The sequence below is a fragment of the Mastomys coucha genome, unplaced genomic scaffold (assembly GCF_008632895.1).
Source record: "Mastomys coucha isolate ucsf_1 unplaced genomic scaffold, UCSF_Mcou_1 pScaffold20, whole genome shotgun sequence".
Classification (NCBI taxonomy): Eukaryota; Metazoa; Chordata; class Mammalia; order Rodentia; family Muridae; genus Mastomys; species Mastomys coucha.
Window position 1 is genome coordinate 139106343 of NW_022196903.1, and position 6977 is coordinate 139113319.

General features: G+C 46.0%; 1 pseudogene across 1 annotated transcript; it reads left to right on the forward strand.

Moving 5' to 3' along the window:
• Nucleotides 1-4694: 4694 nt before the first annotated feature.
• Nucleotides 4695-5252, forward strand: LOC116098434 (annotated as a pseudogene). Its single transcript, XR_004121850.1, has one exon. The product of XR_004121850.1 is annotated as a 60S ribosomal protein L12 pseudogene (transcript).
• Nucleotides 5253-6977: the final 1725 nt, after the last annotated feature.

The following is a 6977-nucleotide window of genomic DNA, read 5'->3' on the forward strand; positions in this document are numbered from 1 at the left end:
TAGGTGGGCGGGTGGGTGGATGGTTGGGTAGGTGTTTGGGGGGATGGTTGGGTAGATGGGTGGGGGGATGGTTAGGTAGGTGGGTGGATGGATGGTTGGGTAGGTGGGTAGGTGGGTGGATTAGTGGGTAGGTGGGTGAGAGATGGTTGGGTAAGTGGGTGGGTGAGTGGATTAGTGTGTAGGTGGGTGGGGGATGGTTGCTTGGCTGGGTGGTGAATGGATGGGTGGGTGTGTAGTGGATAGATGGATGGATGGAGATTTATATGGATGGTTGAGTGGGTGGATGCATGGATGGGTATTTGGGTGGGTAGATGGTTGGTGGGTTGGTAATTGGTTAGATAGATGGATAGGAAATAGTTTCAGAGTTTCTTGTGAGAGGGAAATGGCAGAAAATAAAGGAAAAGCTCAGCACAACAGCCTTGGAGGTGACTGTATAATTTTCATAAAATTCTAAATTTAAATTTTTTTCAGGAGATAGAAATCAGAGCTCTGATTCTTAAGATTTGGGCTCTCCAGAAAGAGGTATGTTAAAAAAGGTAAAGATTAGTGGAGCCAAGAGGGGCTACATATGGTAGAGACAAGCCAGGACACACAGGGCCATGGACACTGTGTAAACAGCACGATTCTCCAGGCCCCCACATCAAACTGCAAGGGAGTTTTCACATGATAGCTGAAGAAGGACAGGCAGAGTCTCCCCATCTGAACAGAAGCACTTTATTACGTCAAGCACCCGTGGCAAAAGGGAGATTTCAGTCCGTTCCCTCCTTCAACCATGGCGGCTGCCGGGCTGGAATGCAGGTTGCAGGTCCACTTCTGTTTGGGGGTTTTCATTTTGGGTTTGGGTTTGGTTTGGTTTGGCGGTGGTGCTGGTGGTATGGGGTTAAATCTAAATAATGCTCTCATCTTTTATACTAGAATATTAAGAACATCGTGGACACAGACTCTCTGCACAAGAAGATTGACAAATTATCTGAAACCAAGAAAAAACATCAAGTAAGCATGTCTCAAATGCCCTCAAATATTTTCTTGGGTCAAACTGATATTATGAGAAGGTGTCATCTTGCTTCTGCAACTGAAGCCAAAGAGTTGTTTTTATTTTAAATGATGCCTCTGTGTGTATGTATGCATATATGTGTGTGTGTGTGTGTATGCGTGTGTGTGTTCATGCACGTGTGTGTGTGTGTGTGTGTGTATGTATATGTGCGTGTATGTGTGTATGTATGTGTGTAGGCGTGTGTGTGTGCGTGTGTGTATGCTTGTATGTGTGTGTATGTATATGTGCATGTATATGTGTATGCATGTGTGTGTGTGTGTGTGTGTGTGTGTGTGTTGTGGGGAGGGTCTGCATGTTTAAGTGGTGCTCACCAAGCCCAAAAGAGGGCACCTTTGCAAAGTGAAGAGTGGAAATGTTAATGGCTTCTGAGAAGCCTGCCTCTTTTGGTGGAATGTTCTTGAGGATGCTGTGCTTTTTTCGTTTTTTTAAAGCCATATCCTAGTGACTTCCCCCAGTTGTCTTTCCAGATGCAGTTACACTCTGCTTGCTAAGGATGCAATCTTGCAAAAGGGAGGTCCTCTCCCTCCAGGATTGGCGGGCTCTGTCCAAAATCCGGAAGGAAATGGTAATTTGCAGAACTTGACCGTATTCAAAGATTTGCTGCCATTAGCACCAGGGTGGGGAGGATCTGAGTAGAGAATACAACCTGTAGGCTGTTTTGTATTTGGAGTAAGTCTGGCTAAACCCCGAGTTCCAGGAGAATTATTCATGTAGCTGCAGCTGATGCTATAAATCCCAAGTTCTGGGAGAATTATCCACGTAGCTGCCAGCTGATGCTATTTTGATTACAACAGTACAAACCAATGAGCAGCCCTCCACCTCAGGGACAGGAAAGACTATGTCCCCAGGGATTTGCTACCCTATTTGGCTAATTGATAGGTGTAACAATAGTCACTTACCTTCACATCCTATAACCATAGCCATCTCAGTAACAAATGTTGCTAATGAAACGGTGGTTACAGTGGCTTCTAGAGACCCAGGGAGAACACAGCATAAGTGAATTGAACTCCTGCAGTGGAAAGAGAGAGATTAGTATTCTCCACCTTCTCCTCACACAAGAAAGCTTCCAAGGAGACCTTAACTCCTGACTGGGGTACTGAACACTGTACCAGCCCGGCCTCTGCATTGGCAGTGCTCGGGTGACACTGTGACTATGGTTCTCCTCAGTTCCCTCAGGCTTTTGTCTTTCTATCATTCTGTATCTCTAGACTGCTCTGGTTGTACAGTGACAGGGGATCCCTATGTCAGCTGTGGGATAAAACTATGACGCATTGCTTGTACCTACACTCAGAGGCAGAGACGATCAGATCTCTGCTGGCAGTCAACCTGGTCTACATCATGAGTTCTAGTATAACAGGGCCCTAGATCTTAGCAGGCCCCAGATCTTAGCACAACCCACTTCATGATGAAAGTGCCTTTCAGGCCATAAAACTCAGCACATAGATAGCACCAGTTGCCAAAACTAAAACAAAGACCTAACTCATCAAAATCTGGGAAAGTCTCTGAATGTACTAACCTAGCTTTTTGGCTTCTGTGGTTCTCCCTCTGGGCTAACTGTCCTGGTTAACTGAAGTATGTCAGCCCAGAACATGGTTTTGTGCTTAAAAGCTCACTCTGAAAAAGGTTCAGTGCTACACTGGGATCCCACACACCCAGTCTAGTCACTGGCAGGCTTCCAGTGGGTTTAAGCCATGTCTGGGCAGTCTTCTCTGGTGAATGCCCATAACACTAGTCCAGCCGAGATTATGTAGAGAGACCCTATCTCAAAAATGAAAAGAAAGCAAAGACTATATAGATCATGATAATTATAATTTTTGTTTGGACATCAGTTTTAGGGTTTGGTCCCCATGGATTAGACAAATACAGAACATCAGAGCCTTAGACACGGTTGCTTGGTGGTCCCATCCACCTCCTGTGGCTTCTGTCTGAATGCTTACTTGGGACAAGGCTTCTCTGCCCTGGCTTGCCTAAAGCTCACTATGTAGAACAGGCTTCCTCAGAACTCATGGATTTTACCTGCTTCAGCTTCCTAAGTGCTGGATTAGAGGCATGTGCCACCAGGCTCAAATTCCCCTGTATTTTAACCACAATGACTTGTTCAGCTGTCCAATAGCGATTGGTAAAAAGATCCCCTAGCTAGGTACCTGTAGTTCTTGTAAATTAATTGAGTTAACCTATCCCTATCTTGCTTCCAAATGAATGAGACTCAGACTGTAATTATTTATTTAGCTTTTGTGCAATTACTGGGGGGTTACCCCAATCTAATTTTCTAAGGGCTAGACTGGCTACTTCGCCAGATGTGCTCCTCATACAAGCACTTGCTGTTTGTGTCTTCCTGGGTTATTTCTGCTCTACCAGCCTGTTCTCAGGGTCCACTTTGCTTGGGCACATCCTCTTGGTCCATCATATCTAATGAAGACCTCCTGTTCCCTTCATCACTTTCCTTCTTCCTCTTTGTGGTCCCTACCTGTGACCCACTCATCGTGGGCCAACCAGATCTTGGGGTATAGAATTTAGCATTTGTAAACATAGCAGCGCCATACTCAACCCCCAACAAGTCCTACTGTGGTTCACACTCATGCTATACGTATGGTTTGCTGGTCCATTACTTTTATGTTATTGATCCACTCTTCCTTCCAGAATGATTTATGCATAGAAAAACTTAAGTCCAACCTTAATGGAATACAGAAGCATTATATAGGTATGTTATAACCTCTCGGCTCACAACGTGGGTTTGCTAACTGTGTTTTTCTCCAGTCCAGTTTATACAGATGCATGTGTGCATGTGGTTTCAGAATTTATGAGGAGATAAGAACAGTCTGGCCCAGGAGTTACAGATCTTGCTGCACAAACTCATTGTGTGAGTAGAGAGACACCCTCCATGACCCTCTGAGCCTCCGCTCGAGGTGGCTGGTCCACTGGTTACATGCAGGGCTTCCTGTACCCTTCCCTCTCTTTATTGCCTTGTGTATCGAATCTCCTGTGCCTTTCTCAGCTTGGTAGGATTTTTCTATGGACCCTTCTGCCTCAGTCAGGTGGGACTAATCCAACAAAATGGCACAGTGTGTCATCATCCAGTTCGGATAAGAGCTTTTGTTGTGTGGAAACAGACTTGCTAAAGGTAAAGAGCTTCCAAAGGGCGCCTTAGGAGTCCAGTCCTTCAGAGACTGACCCCTGTGCTGCTCAGAAGCCAAAATTCATCCTGCACTCTCTTTCTTTATCCCATGTAACCCAGAACACTGACAGTGCACCATCCTTCCCTCTTTCCAGGCTATGTAATCCTCTCTGTAGAGTCACTGTGTGTGTGTGTGTGTGTGTGTGTGTGTGTGTGTGTATGAAGGAGTAATTTACCAGTTCAGGACCCACAGGAGCTAGTGAGGCAGTGGAATGGAATGCTCACACCTGTATCGCTCACTCCTCAGCTAGGGGAGGCCCAGGCTCTTTTGTCCAGCTCTGCCTGGTTGTAATGTCAAAACCGCACACCCTGTGCCCATAGCTCCTGATCTGGGAAGAAAAACTGGAAGTCTAGGTTTTCAGTTGAATTTTGACTTAAAATAAATATTCTTGCTTTTTTCATCTTTCTGCTCAGAGGAGGCAATGGGGCAACTTTCTTTCGCCCCGAATCCAGGTTCATCCTACACCAGCCGCCTCCACCATGCCGCCCAAGTTCGACCCCAACGAGATCAAAGTTGTATACTTGAGGTGCACCGGAGGCGAGGTGGGGCGCCACATCTGTGTTGGCCCCTAAGATCGGTCCTCTGGGTCTGTCTCCAAAGAAAGTCCGTGATGACATTGCCAAGGCCACCAGTGACTGGAAAGGTCTCAGAATTACAGTGAAACTGACCATCCAGAACAGACAGGCCCAGATTGAGGTGGTGCCCTCTGCCTCGGCCCTGATCATCAAGGCCCTCAAAGAGCCACCAAGGGACAGGAAGAAGCAGAAGAACATTAAACACAGTGGAAATATTACTTTTGATGAGATTGTCAGCATTGCCCAGCAGAGGAGACACCAGTCTTTGGCCAGAGAACTTTCTGGAACCATCAAGGAGATCCTGGATACTGCACAGTCTGTGGGCTGCGATGTGGATGGCCGCCACCCTTATGACATCATAGATGACATCAACAGTGGTGCCGTGGAGTGCCCAGCTAGTTAAGAAGAAACAAGAAAATACTTCAATAAAAGACTATCTGATAAAAATAAATAAATATCCTTAGGTTTCTGTCTCTTAAAACTGTTGCTCCTGACTTGCTTGATGGTGGCCATCCAGAGTCACGATCTGGCAGCTCATGCAGAATAGATTGTTTCTTGTTTTCTTGTCTCTGTACATGTGACAGTTTTGTTGCTGGGGAAAGGAGTTATTTTGTTTCATAATTTAAAGGTTTGGTCCATGGTCCTTTGTTTGTTGATTCTGGGCCAGCTGTAGAAGAGTGTCATGGTGACAGGACTGAGTGGTTGACATTGTGGCTAAGGTTACTCACCTCATGGTGGAGTGGAAGCAGAGAGGTGGGGAGGAAGTATGGGAGAGAGCAGGGGAGTGAAGAGAGAAAGGGGATGGGAGGATGGGAGTAGGGAACATGAAAGATGGGACTAGAATGGAAGAATAACCTTTGGAGGCATGTCTGCAGTGTGCTGCTTCTCAAGGTTGGCCATAGAGGTTTTATAATGTCCCCCAGATAGCCCCAGAATAGAGGGACAAAGCATTGGACACATGAGCTGTGGGGACATCACTGACGCTTTGCTGCTAAGTGACCTCAACCCTGTTGGAGTCACAGCTAATGGGGCCTGACAACAGTGTTTGTTTCTCTCAAGGAACAGGATCCACGTGCATGATGAGGACACAGCCTCTGAAGGGGAGAATTCTCTCTACCATGAGCTCACTCTCACCGGGACTGCAGAGGTGAGGACAAGAGCTGGAGGGAAAGTCCTACATAAACTAAAAAGCTGCACCCCTGCCGCAGTAGACACTTGGACAGAGGGAGGGCTAGTGCTACAATGTATCTCCTGTGTAGACAGAGCTTACTCTTGCCAAAGATCTGAACTTGCGGAAAACCACCCTTGACATTTGGGAGATATTTCTTGATAGTTTGTTTTTGTTTTGTTTTGTTTTTGTTTTTGTTCTTTGGAATTCAAGTTTAAATTCTCATAGCTTGGGTGGGGAAATCATTTCTAAACTATACCCAAAAGCCACAGCAAGTCTGAACTCCGTGTGTCTGTGTGTTCTGTAAACTGGGGCTTTGGAAATCCTCACACTGGTGATGGTCTGGCAGATGCTGCCAGGCGTTAGCTACACTTTAACGTCATTCCTGCAGACACTGTCCTGTGTGAACTGTGCTGTGCTGTCCATGCAGACCCCACAAGCTGTGCCTTAGTTTTCCGTGGTCTGTTTTTTTCCCCCTGTGGGTTTTCATTTGTTTTGAGACAGGGTTTCATGTATTTTAGGATAGCCTCAAACTCGTGTAGCTGAGGATGATCTTGAACTCCGACCTTCGTGCCTCCACCTGCATGCAGAGTGCCGAGGTTACAGGTGTACACCGCTGTACCCACCCTGGGGATCAAAGCCAGGGCTTTGTGCGTGTGAGGCAAGCCCTCTACCAACTGAGCTTCAGCCCAGCCCCTTGAGGGTTTTCTGTAGCTCTCAAAGTAAATGCACTTTCCTGAAGTGAAGATACCCCGACAACATGACATGTTTGTAATTCAGTGACACTGGTTATCAGAACCTGGACAGAAACTAGCATTTTTAATGTGCAATAGTAGATCTGAAAGGCTAGATAATTAATTACTTCTTAAAGTCTGTGCTTTGTGTGATTTTGCTTTGTATTTTGACAGACAAGAGTCTTTACAACAGGGGAAGAAGCAAAAGATTTCTTAGTGATGAAAATGTTGCCAGCCTTACATTTTTGTTTCTTGTGTTTCTGGGCTTTG